General features: G+C 30.9%; 1 pseudogene; it reads left to right on the top strand.

Annotated features, from left to right (window-relative positions):
- The first annotated feature begins 12,076 nt into the window (after positions 1-12,076).
- Positions 12,077-15,411, top strand: LOC105782882 (thioredoxin-like protein YLS8; annotated as a pseudogene).
- The last annotated feature ends 572 nt before the right edge of the window (positions 15,412-15,983 follow it).

Genomic DNA, 15,983 nt, shown 5'->3' with positions numbered 1-15,983 from the left:
TTGAATTTTGAATGATATGGAATTGATATGCATTGAATGGTTGTTAATTGTTGACCAAGTTGAAGTTGGTTAAATATGTGCAGTGTTGAATAGATTTTTCGGTATTAATATAAGTATGTTGCATATACAAATTGATGATTGAAAATGCTTGAAACTTTGGAATATGAATTGGTTGGATGTTAGGTGCATATATGCATATTTTATCTTGAATCATATTGTTAATGCTTTTGTTATATATAACTTGAATCATAAATGTACTATTGAGCCCTATTGCTCAGCATACGGTTTATTTTCTTTGTGCGCAAGTTTAGGTGATTGTTGAGAATACAAGATGTAATAACCCGTTTTTGAGTCTGATCGGAACAGTGGTTTCGGGACCACTTAACCGAGTAAAAATATTTATTATATTATTTTAATAAGTTTTACAGCATGATGGAATTATAGTATAAAAATTTCATTAAGAAATTTTACCATTTAAATACTTAATTTGATAAAAGAACTTAATCGCGTAAATTGTAAAAGTAGCATGCTATAAGTTAAGAGTAATTATTTGCTGATAAGTTGAATGAGAGGTCCTTATTATGTTATTGGACCAATGATAGTGGTGATGTCATAAATGACCTTAAAACATGTGAATTATGCTTTTATTTCATTAAGGTTAACTTGGTAAAATGGTTATTAACATTGATTTAAAGTAAAAACAAAACAGAAAGTGGCAGTCATTTTTCCTTCTGCACGATTTTAAAGTTTAGAAAGCCAAAGTCATGGCTTTTACATTCGGCCAAGCTTAGATTCTCAATTTGGGTATGGTTTTTATTCCGTTTTTAATAATTTTTATGTTTTTGAGATCGTTGTTTTGTATTCTAGCTAGTCCGTACCTCAATTTCTGAAAATTTCGATGATTTTGAAATATGCCATTGTTGAATACTAGTATATTTTGAAGTATTATGCTAGATTATTGATGGGTATTGATATATATACAAGTTTTATAAAGTAAATTTTGACAAAAATGAGCTTTAGGGATTTAATAAAAAAAGAAATATTTTGTTAGAAATGTGAAATAAATGAAAATATGGGCTGATTAGAAGATATATATTATTCAACTAAGAATACTTATAAAGAAATTTCGTATATTTTGTGTATTTGTAAATTAGGAACTAAAGTGTCAAAATGTGAAAATATGAAGGCTATTTTGTAAAAATGCCAAAATATATTTATATGGATTGAATTGATTGATTTGGTGAATAAATGAGTTACATTTGAATTTATATAGATCAAGATAAACAAATACCGGAACTTGATCAAGGGAAATAAAAGTTAGACGGGTAGACGAAAGTATTCGAGCAAATACGAGGTAAGTTCGTATAGCTAGAATTGAATTATTAAATAACTGTAATTGTCAAAAAAAATGTATGTAAGTTGAATGAATAATCTATTTGAATTTTACATTACCGGTATACTATTTTATTTGTGGTTATATAAATACAAATGAAATGTTACAAATACTATATAAATTATATTGTTTTGGTATGATAATAGGCACTGAATATGAAATTTGAGTATTTAAATGTATGTACTTAATTATATTAGATATATATACATATGAATTGAGAAATTGAGTTATTGATTTTTTTTTCATTGCTTAATTGATGAAATTGGATAATACCGGGCCCGTTTGAACTTTAGAAAATCATCGGATACGAGTGACTTGTCACTAGGGTTACCGTTTGGTCGAGCTCCTGCATTTGTTGCGGACTCACCATAGCTCGTATGAGCTTACTGTTTCAGCTCTATGGAGCTTACCGTTTCAGCTCTATAGAGCTTACTGTTTATCAGCTCGAAATGAGCTTACCGACATTGGCTCGAAAGAGCGAAAATGACAATGAATTAACGAATTTCTGATAAATACACTTATAGTGTATCACCTGTGTATCCCTCGATGTTCTAATAGGTTCAACGGGCATAATTAATGTTACTGATTATATGAATAAGCTATGTAATTATATGGATGAATTACCGTTGATATGTATAAGTTATGGATAAATTTCTGTTATTATCGATGAATTGCAGGTTATACGAATAGGAAAGAATTGATATAAATGTTATATGATTTACATGATTTAAAAGTTACATGAAATACATGATTTACATGGATTGTTGTTTTATGAATATATGAATTATAGGGACGACATGATATATTTGGCTATATGACTAACTCGGGGATGGTGATGTGAATAGACCTTGTGGACAAATGAGTTGATTTTAATTGTTTTAATGCTTAGGTGTTAAATTGGAAAATTTTAATTCTATATTATACGGCTTACTAAGCTTAGTGCTTACTTCATTCATTTTCTTATGTTCTATAGATTCGGAAGCTAGCTCGATTCCGGATGAGGTCGGAGATTTGCTATCACACTATCAAAATGATTTTTGGTACTTTTGGACCTCATGCAATTAATGTAAATATGGCATGTATAGTTAGTTTTTGGTATGAATTTTTGGGTTTGATCAATCTATGTGATATGGCTTGAGTTGGAAATGTTTAGTTTAGAATGGAAACATTATGTGTTATGTTCATTTTGGGTGCACTTTGATAAAGGGTATTTTGGTATAATTAAGTATATAAATGCATTAGTTGCAATTTGAAATTTGCAGGGAAGATTCAATAGTTATAAAGGGGTTATATTCAAATTTTTTAAAAAATAAAAAATGAATGAAGTCAATTAGTAAGAATTTATATGAATTTATGATTATATATGTTTGTTATTTATTTAAGAATTTTTTTTGTAAATTATCCAAGATATACGATAATGCCTTGTAACCCGATTTCGGCGACGGTTTAAGGTTATAGGGTGTTACACGAGAAGTAGTTCCAGAATCCAAGAAATGATTCTCTGACTCGGCAAAGTTTGTAAAGTTCTCTTTTGATTAATATATGGCATGTACCTAGGGCTTAAGTTGGTTTTGCATCATAAATGGTCGGATCTAGAATTTCTTATTTAATGGTATCTTGAAGTATCATTTTGGCATATTTTGGCTTGAATGCAATTGGTATATTGTTGAATTGGTCGTAATTGGAATGTTTAAGTGTTATTTCAAGTCTTCCTTACATGTTCCAAATTGGTCCTTTTGGAAACAGTGACTCATGTCGTGACAACGTACTCCTAACGTCGTGATGAGAAACAACTAGAGAGTTGCATCACAACGAGCCTCGTCAGTCAGTTGCATCACGAAGTCAACCCGATACTTTGAAATCTTTACAGTTTCGTCCTAATTTAACCTCGGGTTAGCATTAGGGCTTTCGTAAGCTCGTATAAGGCCTAGAAATGAATGTGTATTGCATCATGTGTTTTTAATACTCATAAATGAATTATTAATGGTATAAATTGAATGTAGTTAGATCGTAGTTGCTTCGGCAACAAATGCAGCATCTTGTAACTTGGACCCGACAATTGGTCGTGTCCGATGACGTAGGTCTAATTTACCGAACCTCACTAAATTTTTTGTGTTCTTTATTGTTTTATTTATTTTTCAATATTTTTTAGGGTTCAATTGTAGTGATATATTGTGCTATTAAATTATATTGTAGGGAGATTCTATCTATGTGCTTGAGTTTTAAGCGGGACTGTTCGTAACCCTTCAATCTTTCTTGAGAATTTAACCTAGTGTGGTTTTGTAGCAGAATAATTTACTCTATTTTACCATATGAGAATAAAATAAAAAATATATATTATGGATTTGAATTAGGATAGCAAATTTAATATTTAAAAACCTATTGAAAAAAGAGAGAATATTTTTACATTTATATGATTTAAAATTAAAAATCTTGTTGGCATCATTTTCAGTTTTATAAAGTATTTTTAGTGTAAACAAGTTTTATTGTTTTCTATTTTCCCATATTTTTATTTTCATTTTCCAAATATTATTATAAAATTGCAACATGTTTAAATTTGAATGACCTACCTTACAAACGTTGGCGTAAAAGCGAAATAGTAGAAGTAGTCAGTGTCTGATATCACTTTCCTTCTTCAAGTCGAATCATCCTAACATTGTGAACCAAAATCTTTTGAGAAATTCTTGTGTAGGATGAGAAAGACACTTTAGTTATATATTTAATAATATATTTTTCTTTTATTTCACATATATATAATTTATATTATACTTTTCAAAACTCTGTTGACAAAGTAAATGCTGATACAAGGTGAGAAAATACCAAGAGGAACACTTATCAACCCTAAATTGATTGGTGGTCCAGCTATAGTACACTACATAAACCACCATCATACATTTCTTTTCTTTTCTTTTCTTTTCTCATCAATGATATCTAAAATTTGTTTCTGCAAAAATAAAAATCACTTTTAGTGCAACTAAATCATATCACTCCAAACAATTTTCTTTTTCTAAAATCACTTTTCATACTTAACTAATTTTTCACCCCTCCAACAATATGGTACTTTGTCTTCTTCTTTTTTCCTCTGAAACTTGATTGCAAATATGTTAAAATCATTAATTAAAAATAAAAAATATTTTTTTTAAATAATACAAATGTGTTAATATCTTATTTGTCGAAACCATTTTTTTGAAAAAACAAAGATTTGTTGTCGACTTAAAATATGAAACGAAAATTGGAGTCGCCGCTGACCCTTTATTAAGGTGTGGTCGGCTCATCTTGAAAATGATTTTGGTCTGTGAAATTTGAGAAAACAGGTTCGGGAGTCGGTTATGCACAAGGAAGGGTTAGCACCCTCGTAACGCCCAAAATTGGTACCGAATTGATTAATTAAGGTCTTAATTTCGAATATCAAAAATTCGTGAAGAATTTTAAAAAATATGATCCTCCCTTTTATTAATGTTAATTTTATAAAAGATGCTTGGATAAATCGATGCGGATGCTAAAGACCTCCTTGCCTCAAAGTAATAAAATGTCACACCCAATACATTAGGGCACGACATTTTTAGTCCTCGAGAATAAGCTTGTCTTTTGATTTCCAAAACTTGTGCGGTGAAGTTTAAAAAGGATATTTAATTGCTTTAAGTCAGATGAGAAATCGAAACCCAATACATTAGGGCACAATTTCTCAAAATTCCTAGCATTGAATATAGGCCTTATTATTATTTTAAAATTCTCATCTCGAGGAATCAACATATCATGTCCAATACATTAGGACACGATGTATCGAATTCCCGAGAATGAGTTTTTATTTATGTGTTTTGATTAAAGAAAATTTTTGATTATTTAGATTCAACGAGGAAAATTGGAACCCAATACGTTAGGGCTCAATTCTCTCGAGGATTCCAAATTTCGAGTATTGCGTTATTTTTGAAAACTTTTGTATGAAATAACTTTAACATTTTTAATCTTTTGAATGAATAAAAAACGATTGAATAATAATGTACAACATAAAGGATGATTTGTAAATAACATGCACTAATGAATTACAAATAATCAATAGGTAAATACAAGCAAGCATAGTAACAATAATCTCAATCATACATTATGCCAATGCTAATAATATCGACATTCAAAGAATAAACGAATTATCAATACAAAAAATGAGTTATATGTGTAAAATTTTAAAATAAACGATATACATATATGAGTTTAAAATAAGTCAAAATGAAGATAAAAAATAAATACTATAAGAATAATATCAAAATGAAGTTTAAAGTGAATATTGTATATGAAGAAAACCAAAATACATGAAATAATATATACATATTAATTTAAATAATATTACACATGGATCGGAAAATTTCTTATGTATAATAGTATGTATAAAAGGTTGATATAAATCAGTATATAATGAAATAAAATTTTAAATGAAACAAGTTATATATGTAATAAGTAAAAAATGTAAACATGAAATCGATGATACATTAGGTGTATACATTATAATAATAATAATAAATTAATACAAATTATATATAAAATAGTATTATATAAAATGTTATTGACTTTTAAAGCACAAAACTATATATACATAAATATTTAAAAAAGTATCATAAAAATAAAATTATTAAAATATATAGATAATATTAGATTAACATAAAATATATACTAATATATTAGACAAGAAAAGAATCAAAATCAGTATTTAATAAAGTAATTTACGTATATAAAAAAGTAAATATATGAACTAATGTAATAGTAATATCAATAATAACAAAAGTAATAATAATGAACTAAATAATTTTATAGCAATAATAACGAAACAGAGGACTAAATTGGCATTAAAGCAGTAATTCAGGGGAGAAACCTAAAATAAACAGAAGGAAAAGTCTAAATTACAAAGCGTGAATAACATAGGGACTAAAATAGGAAATATTCCTTGCCCACTAAAACGCAGCGCTGCAAATGGACTAAAATGAAGTTAGCAAGAAATTATGCAGCCCAATTTAAAGAAGCAACATAAACTAGATTGAAACCAAACACAAACAAGGAGGACTTGAAGCACAAATATCCCTCCCCATACCAAAACGCGCGGGTCTAGCCGCAGTTGGATCGGGTCATCGGGTTTGAACAAATACGACGCTATTTTGGGGCCACTGATTCAGGCCCCAAACGACGTCGTTTAAATGCCCTATAAGAACTAATTTCAAAACCCTAAAATCATTTCAACTGCATGACAAAGATTTAGGCCTTTCTGCCTCTTAGCCGCTGCAGACCTAAAACCGTCCTCTGCTGTTTCAGAAACCAGGCCTCCGCCCATCCAACCCCGATTCACACGAAGGGGAAGAAGGCTTCATTGGCGCCAACGACAAGGTAAGATCCCCCCCCTTTTCTTTATATTTTTTGCATATAAAGTAAAAACAAATCGAAGAAAACCAAAAAAATAAAAATAAAAGATAAAACGAATTCAGAGAATCACCTAAACGATATATTCTTTTCTGTTTTTGAATCGTTTTTTTTTTTTGTTTTTGAATTTTTGTATTTTTGTATTGATTTCGTGTCTGCCTTTAAAAACTACAATGGCTTTCTACTGATTTTTATAGCCGAATGAAAAATACAATTTTTTTGTTCTCTCTGCTGCATTGTTTTCGTCTTCTTGCAGGTACAGAGGCTAGCTGGCGTACGGAGGCGCAGTGACGTGGAGGGAACACATGGTGGTGTGGCGCAAAGGGGTGGCTCATCACGCGCAGAGGGCTTGGCTGCAGCGCCTGGATCTTCTAGGGTTTCCTGCTTCTAATTTTTTTGTTTTGGGCTATATTGGGCTAACGATTTGGGTAGTTTAGGTTAAATGATTTGGGCCTTATTGGGCTAATTGGTTATTGTAAATGGACTTTGGTTTATATGCGCATGCCGGGCAATATTGGGCCATTACATTATTTATATTTAAATGTTTAAAATGTAGTTTATATATTCTAATTAAATTTTATAAATAATTAATATTTATTGCTTAAAAATATTTAAAATTTATATTTCATATATTAAAATATTAATCACAAGTTATAATAAATTATTTTTTATATTCTTACTAAAATATAATAATATTAACTAATTTAAATATTATTTAAATGCATATTTGTTATTTTATAATATCATGTCAAAAATAGATATTTTATTTCTCAAAATCACTTTTTGACAGCAATATTAAACACTCAAATCTTTTGAAAAGCATCCTTCCACCACACCTTTTAAAAGCACTTTTCAGAAGTAATGCTACACTAGCCCTAAACTCTTGAGTTAAATCTTTAATTTTTTCAGTACTTTCATCTTATATTATAATAATGGTCTGATAACATTAAAAGAAAACATTAGTTTACCCTTTATTTATTGATTTTCTTTTTTTTGCAAAAAGAATTTAAAAGTTTTTGAATTTATTATTTCTTTTGTAACTTCTACTTCTATTTTGAATTTTAAAAATAAAATAATATTAGAGAAGTTGTAAATAAATATCCCATTTAAATGAAGTTAATATTATTTTCATAAAGTTTGAATTAAATATTTGTGAGACCACAAAAATAAATCACATGGAAGAAAAAGAGAAAACAATGAACTTTCAATCTATTGATTCTTTAGGGTGAAGAGGTTGAAACTGGAAACTATGGAGAATTGGCTAACGTCAGTCGGAGAATAAATGTCGTCAACCAAGCAATCATCTCTAACATGTACCCACTTTCAAACCTTCATCATTTTGCAGGAGAGAAACTGTAGGCAACCAAATAAGTTTTGGGATATTTATCTGTAAGTCCTTTTATTATTTTTATAAGTTTCCTAAAATTTAATTAAGAAGTGGGTTTGGGCCCATTCTTAGCTTTTATAAAAGAAAAAAAGAGTATATTTATACGTGTATATATATTACAGAACCGTACAAGTTTGCTACATTTCTCAAAGATTAGACTGGGGCATACTAACTACTATTATTAGTAAAAGTAGAGCTACTGGAGGGTTTCAGCTAAGCTTAGCGGAGCCACCAGTTATGACGGAGGTGGCCGGAGTTGAAACTGAAACAGTTAAACACCAGAACTTCAACACCGGCAACTAGTTTAGCAGGAGTTAAGGAAGTGCGACAAATGGGACAAGTGGATGAAAAGCCGTAACTAACTCCAACCCATCTATCCAAGCATTCCTTATGAAACAGATGATTGCAGCTTAACTCTCTCATCTCATCTTCTTCTTCGATTTCGCATAGGCAAACTGCACAAGCAACTTCCTCTTGGTCGTCGCCCCCGCTGTATCGGACGACACCAAGCTGTTGATGAACAGCCATGGCGGCAGCAACTGGTGGATATGACTGCATGTTGTAGATGTTGGGGAACATGGAATGGTTAAGCAACAAATTCCAGGCTAACTTGAAATAGTTTATGATGAAAGCAATGTAATAGAACATGGTGTGGGTGGGGAGGGATTCTAAGGTTGGAGTTAATTGGAAAGGACAATAATGGACGCAAACCCTTGAAATAATTCAAGAGAGGGGAAGGTATTTATCGACAAAAACTCTAATGGTCGGTATGGGTTTCCAACTCAAAACACAAACTAAATTATTGGTAAAACGACAAAGGATTTTTGTAATTTGAGTTTTCAATCATCACATGATTTGCAATTTTAATTAACGCAAAGAACAGGATTGAACAGTTTTCCACTCTTAGCATGTGAAAAACATTTGCTATTTCTCCACCAATCCTTCTTTTGTCTTTCATATTTATGGACTTTAGTTACACAGTCCAACTCTCACACGACTGCAAAGGAACTCTCAAAATTTATAAAATCCTGATTCCAATAAAATTAAGAAATTCTAAAAATTATATTATGAAGACCTGCAACATGATCCCAATTTGGCTAAAACGTACAGTATTTGCAACGTCTACAGTTGTAAGAGCTCCAAATCTTTATCTGCTCAACTTTCACCACAGGCATCAAATACAACGTCAATAGCGCAATCTCCTTCGCTTCATTGCTAACACATTGATACTTTGCCAAATTACTCCCTGCCTTCCCATCACTTTATCAAGTTTCTCTCAACCAATGAATAGACCACCCAATCTTTAAGAAACGGCCAGGTTTGAGGGGAGGCGGTTATCTCATGGCGGTTTGTATATGTGGGCAGAACGGACTGGAGCAACCCTTAATCACTACTACCTAGAGGTGCTCATGGGCCGGGTCGGGTCGGGTTCGGGCAGTGCCCATAAAAAATTTGGCCCGGGTCCTAGGCCCGGCCCGAAATATGGGCCTAGAATTTTTGCCCAGTCCCGGACCGAGAAAAAATCATAAGCCCGGGTCCGGCCCATTTTTTTAATAAATACCAAAAATTTATTTTAAAAATTAAAAAAATATTTTAAAATTAAAAAAAAATTAAAAAGTATTTTAAAAATATTTTAAAATTAAAAAATAAAAAAAAAGTAATTTTAAAATATTTTAAAATTAAAAAAATTAAAAATAAATATATTATATCGGGCCGGGCCGGGCCCGGGCCAAAAAAGTGGTGCCCGAGGCCCGGACCGTTTTCTAAACGGGCCTCGTTTTTTTGCCCAAGCCCATATTTCGGGCCTATATTTTTACCCAAACCTTCCCATATTTTAAGCGGGCCGTCGAGACAGGCTGGGCCGCCCGGCCCATGAGCACCTCTACTACTACCCTACTCCATCAATTTCATCAACATTTTCTCAATGTGTATATATATATCCTGGATCGGTACGAATCCATGACTAGCAAATCTTAGACCTCCCTAAAATTTTCAAATTTATTTTAGTCAAAATAATAAATATATAAAAGAAGTGATAAATATTTAATATTCCATCAATTTACTCCATCCTACAAGACACTTGTCACACCCTAAGCCCACTTATGGAATCAAAAATTATTTCAATTATTTATATTTCTAAATAAAATAAAAATAATAAATTAAATTGTAGTTAATATATTATTTCAATAAAATATTTAAATTTTATATAAAAATGTTAATCATATTTTATTTAATAAAAATAATCTTTAATCAATGGAAATATATTTGTAAATTTTACTTAAAGATACAATTGAAATATCACTAATTAATATTATTAATAAACTACATTTTTAATATAAAAATAAAATATTATTTAAATTTAAATTTAAATTGTTGTTAAAGGTGCCTCGAATGTTGTTATAAGTGTACAATTGTCAGCTTTCTATAACATATAAATTTTGACTGACAATTGAAGTTGTTATAAAGAAAGTTGACTCCTACAAAAGATATTATGATTTGGTATACTCAAATAATTGAAGTATATGAATTCCATGGGCAGTGTCTTCTTGCTACAAATGAAAATAGTATGATATTTCCGTGACAACCATAGTGAGAACTTTTAAAATGAGAACCATAAAAATCAAAATGATCTTAGTCGTTGGATCAAAATAAAACCAACACCACTCAATTTTTCCTTTCTTTCTTTTATTCTATTTTTCACTTTGTATTTGTAGTGTTAGGGTGAAAAAATTGGATAATCTTTACTTTCAAATTTAATTTTTTTTAGACAAAAATGGAATGGGAAGCAAGAGATTAAGGTTATTATAAGATTAATCAATTTGGGTATTAAGTTTATTTTTCGTGATTGAAAAAAATTGATTGACCATTTCATTCTAAAAATTTTGAGATCTTTTTCCTAACTGATTTCAAGTACCCATTGAATTTGAAGCATATCACAAGAAAGGTGAAACAAATACCTATTACTCAAATTGATTAATCTTAGTAGCCCTAATATCTAGCTTTTCATTCTAATTTTTTGCTCGAAAAAGTCTGAAACTATACTTTAATCACCTGTGAAAAGAAGAAGATGGGATTTTATTTTAATAACAAGGTAAGAGAAATACAAAATCTAAAGTTTAAAACCATTTATTTTTATCTAAAGTCTCACTATAGTTATCATCTATATTATTTAAAATTTTAAAATATTCTTATTAATTTTATAATTAAAATTTAACTAAAATAACTTTTTATTTAATAAATAGTAATTCGAGATTACCTGAGCCTTGCAATTTGGGGTTTTAATTCTGATAATTAAATCAAAGGGTGATATTTGGTAAAAGAAAAACCAAGAAAAGTCAGATAATAGTTAAGAATTAAGAATGGGTAAAGGAATAAAAACATTTTTTTAATACTTGATTAATTTAAGAAGGGTTTTGTGCAGCCCCATCAAAGTCAACAAAAACTGTGGCTGGTTTTTAAATTTTAGAGATTTTTAAAATGTTTTAGTAATTATAAGTTATTGAATTTTATGAATTAAAAATAATATTTGTAAAAGATATGATTAAAAATTAAAAATATATTAAAATAATTTTTGAAGTTTTAGAATGAAATAAAATTATAAAGAAATTGAGCTGTTAAAATCATTTTGAAATTCTCCATTTTTTTACCTAATTATGATTGCAGAATGGATTTAAATTATATTAAAATACCACTTTTAATTTTCCAATACAAATGTATCACTTTATATCTTTTAATAACTAATAGCATGCATTTTCTAACACTAATTAAATAAAATTAATAAAATAATAACCTAAGGTTTATGATTCATGACATAGGAGTTAGATTAGAGTCTACAATTCTATTATGTGGACCCCCCATAAAAAGTTGTTATTATGGGTTTATGCAGAGAAATGGTGTCATCCTCACTGATTATTGATTCGATGCTTGCCCCGTTTCCAAATGCTCTCACTCAGCCACACAATCACTCCTTTGCTTCCTTCCACTCTAACCATACCACTCCTCCCCTTCATCGAGCATCCTTTAGGCAAACATTTTCTCCCTCTGTTCCTTTCATTTTCCTCTGTCATTTTTTCTGCCCTCTTTCTTTACTCTTTTTCTGCTTTCATTTTCTTTCTCTTAGTAGAGTTGTCATAGCCAAGGTTTTCATTTTCTTTTGCTCTGTCAATTTTCTAGGTATGTTTAGGTTTGATTTTGAAGCAAGGTTTTGTAGGATTTTCAATCCATTGATCTTTGATTTCTATTTAGGGGGTTAATTGGGTCATATTTTAGCTTGGAGAAGGGCATTCGTATTTAGGTTTTGGTAAGGGGAAAAAGCCATGAGGGTGTAATAAAGTTTGGTTTCAGCCTAGTAAAAGGGAAAGCTAATCATCCTATGAATTGTCATGTGGCTAAGTTCATGCAGATTCAACAGCACAAGTTAGGGCTTTTTTCTGTCTATGATGGTCATTTGGGAGATATTATATCGTCTTACCTAAAGAAGCATTTGTTTGCCAATATCCTAAATAAGATAGGATGTGCCATATCGTTTTCAAATGGTTTGCTTTTATTATTTTTAAAACATCATATGCTTACATTTTTTTACTTATTATTGGAAGAGTTTTGGGTTGACCCCTTTAGACTTATGAGAAAACAGATCAAGCAATTCTTTCATAAAGCTCAGACTTGGGTCGTGGTGGATCCACTGTTGTAACTGCAATATTGATAGATAGAATAAAACTATGTGTGGAAAACTTAAGAGATTCACGTGTTGTTCTTTCTAGAGAGGGTCAAGCAATACAAATGACGAAAAATCATGAACCCAACACTGAACGAGGCAGCATTGAGAACATAGGTGGATTCGTCTCAAATATTCCACGTTTTCTATTACTCCTAATTTTTAGAAGTTAATTCTTTGAGCTTGTTCACATCTACTCATATATGTTAATAACTCAACGAATGTTTTTGGTCATATTTGCTGAGTGTTTTTTAGTGGTCTTGCACCTTCTAATACTTAATGCTTCTATTTAGTTCTTAGCCTCTTTGTAATCATAAGGAGAGATCATCTCTGTCAGCTTTTTAACCTTGTAGTAAACCATAAAGTGTTTTGTCTTTCCTTTTTCACATATCAATCACTAGTGAAGTACAAATGCATTAGGCATGTTAAAGCTACTACAAATTTGAAATGTCATGTTCCATTGCATTCAGAATCTTGGTCTTGCCGACCAAAAAGACTGTTAGTCACCATTATGTTGTATATGTTTTATTTGAAATGTCATGTTCCATTGCATTCAGAATCTTGGTCTTGCCGACCAAAAAGACTGTTAGTCACCATTATGTTGTATATGTTTTATCATTTTGATTTTTGTTTGTTGGCCTTACATGGTGAAGATACAAAAAGAAAGAAATCAATGCCTGAAAACTTCAGGTTTCTATTATTGAGTGGTATTAAGGTCTTGGTTCTAATTTGGTTGATTTATATGCATCATATTCCTCCCGTAAAGTACGGCCCTGCATTTCTAATTTGCTAATATAATGAGATTGTTAAATTTGTTGTTTGTGCATGCTATTAGGAGATGTTCCTAAAGTTAATGGATAATTGGCAATTTCACGTGCCTTCAGTGACAAGAGCCTTAAATCGCATCTACGATCAGATCCCGACATTCAATGGGCTAACATAGATAACAATACAGATATTTTAATTCTTGCAAGTGATAGCCTTTGGAAGGTAAAACACTTTACTTTAATGTCTCTCTATTGAGCTGGAAATAGTTTTATGTGATTTATTTTTCCTTTTGCATATGCTTAATCCAGGTGATGAGTAATCAAGAGGCCGTTGATATTGCAAAAAAGTTTAAAGACCCACAAAAGGCTTCGAAACAACTAATTGCAGAAGCGGTTAAAAGAGACAGTAAAGATGACATATCTTGTGTTGTCGTTAGATTTAGACAATAGAAATGTTTAGATGAGATTTGCAGTATATACCCGAAATAAGAGTTTGTTTACACAGGGTTAATTTGTGAATCAAACCAACATGAAAATACATACCAAGCACTATAGGGATTAAGGGTTGCACTTCACAAAAAGAACAAAATATAGGATTATCACCGCATGTAAATTCGTTTTTATCGATTAGGTTCAGATGTTTGATATTGTTTGATTTCTTTATGAAGGTGATTAGGAACTAAATGCATATTGTTATGTGGTGTATAGATGAAGTTGGCTTTGATCGTGACTAGAGGAAATGCTTAAGTTGAGAATCTTCTCTAAGTAAGCAAAAGGAGATATTGATTGAGCTTTTCATAATGACTTTCTATTTTATTAGTATATTAGCTTTCTCTTTATTTGGTCTATTAGACCTTTGGTCAAGTCCTTGAATACTGAACTTGGTACCTTACATTAATCAAAGTTACATTTGGTAGCTGGTTGTGCTTATTGACATAATAAGGAAATGGTTTTTGTGTTGCTAATATTTGAGCATGTTGCCTTTGGGGTGCATGTAAGATCATGGACTTAAATAGTTTTTCCATAACATTTTGCCTTTCTATTTTCTTCTTTTGAGTGTCGCATATCTGGAAACATCATTTTCTGTCATTACTTATTCATGAATGCTTGAATATCGACTTGTTTTTGCTTCCTCTAGAATGAAAATGGTTTTATCATTATACTTTCACTTAATTTTGCAGTCAATTAATTAGTTATATTATTTTCATTTTCAGATGAATAAGGTGTTTGCTTCTGTCGCTGAAACAATAAAGAACTTTGCTGTGATTTATCTTGTAGACATAACGGAAATACTTGATTTTAACACGATGTTTGAGCTTTACGATCCATCGAGAGTGATGTTCTTTCTTCATAAACAAGCACATTATGATTGATATTGACACTGGTAATAACAACAAGATTAAATAGGCTCTCAAGGACAAACAGGAGTTCATAGACATCATTGAGATTGTATACTGTGGGGCAAGGAAAGTTCGTGGTATGCTAATTGCTCCGAAAGGTTACTCGACAAAGTATCGCTACTGAGTTTTCTTGCAACCTATAGTTGATCAGAAAGATTTAATGGTCATATTTCGCGAATTCAACACAGACTATTTTCATTATGAATTGTGTATGTAGATGTATGATACGAACCGGCTCAGTGATGTGAGTCGAGTCGTTGATGTGCCCAATCGTAAAATAGAGAAGTATCGCTCGATTTTGAAATGTAGTTTGAAAGTTGGCTAAATATGGAGTAAGGTTTCAAAAATTGGTTCAAGAGAGTTAAGTTTGAAATGATATAGGTTTCGGCAAACAAGAAAATAATAAGAATGGAACGGTGTGGAGGAAATAGATCAAAATGGACTTAAGGTCAAGAAGGAATCAATACTAAAATGGAGTACTAACCCGATTCTTATAAGACACTTAAAGGTGATGAAAAATGACCTTAACCCGCTAACTATAAGAGTTAGGAACCAGAGGTATCAAATGGTTGAACGCCACACTCGAAATTGAGTGATAAGTTCGAAGAAACAAGGAAGACGCCACTAGCAAGCTAGATAAGTCTACTTGAGTCTAAAACGAAATAAGAGAGCTGAAAAGCTCACAAAATGTATAAACATTAATCAATAGTTCAAAAGTCCTTTACAAAATGAAGGAAGTCTCTATTCATAGGCTAAGTTCAAGGATAGCTGAATGGACATTAAGCACATGAATGGACAACTTAGTTCAGCTTTAATGAGCTGAAATTTCCTTGAAATTTCCAGGTAACTTCCATGAAGCTCCTTTGGGCATGGGTGACGCCAATAGCCACTTCTAGATGCCTTGGAATTCAGCTAAATT

This window comes from Gossypium raimondii, chromosome 13 (genome assembly GCF_025698545.1).
Source record: "Gossypium raimondii isolate GPD5lz chromosome 13, ASM2569854v1, whole genome shotgun sequence".
NCBI classification, from domain to species: domain Eukaryota; kingdom Viridiplantae; phylum Streptophyta; class Magnoliopsida; order Malvales; family Malvaceae; genus Gossypium; species Gossypium raimondii.
The sequence above is the reverse complement of the archived record's forward strand: the minus strand, read 5'-3'. Positions and strand labels throughout refer to the sequence as shown.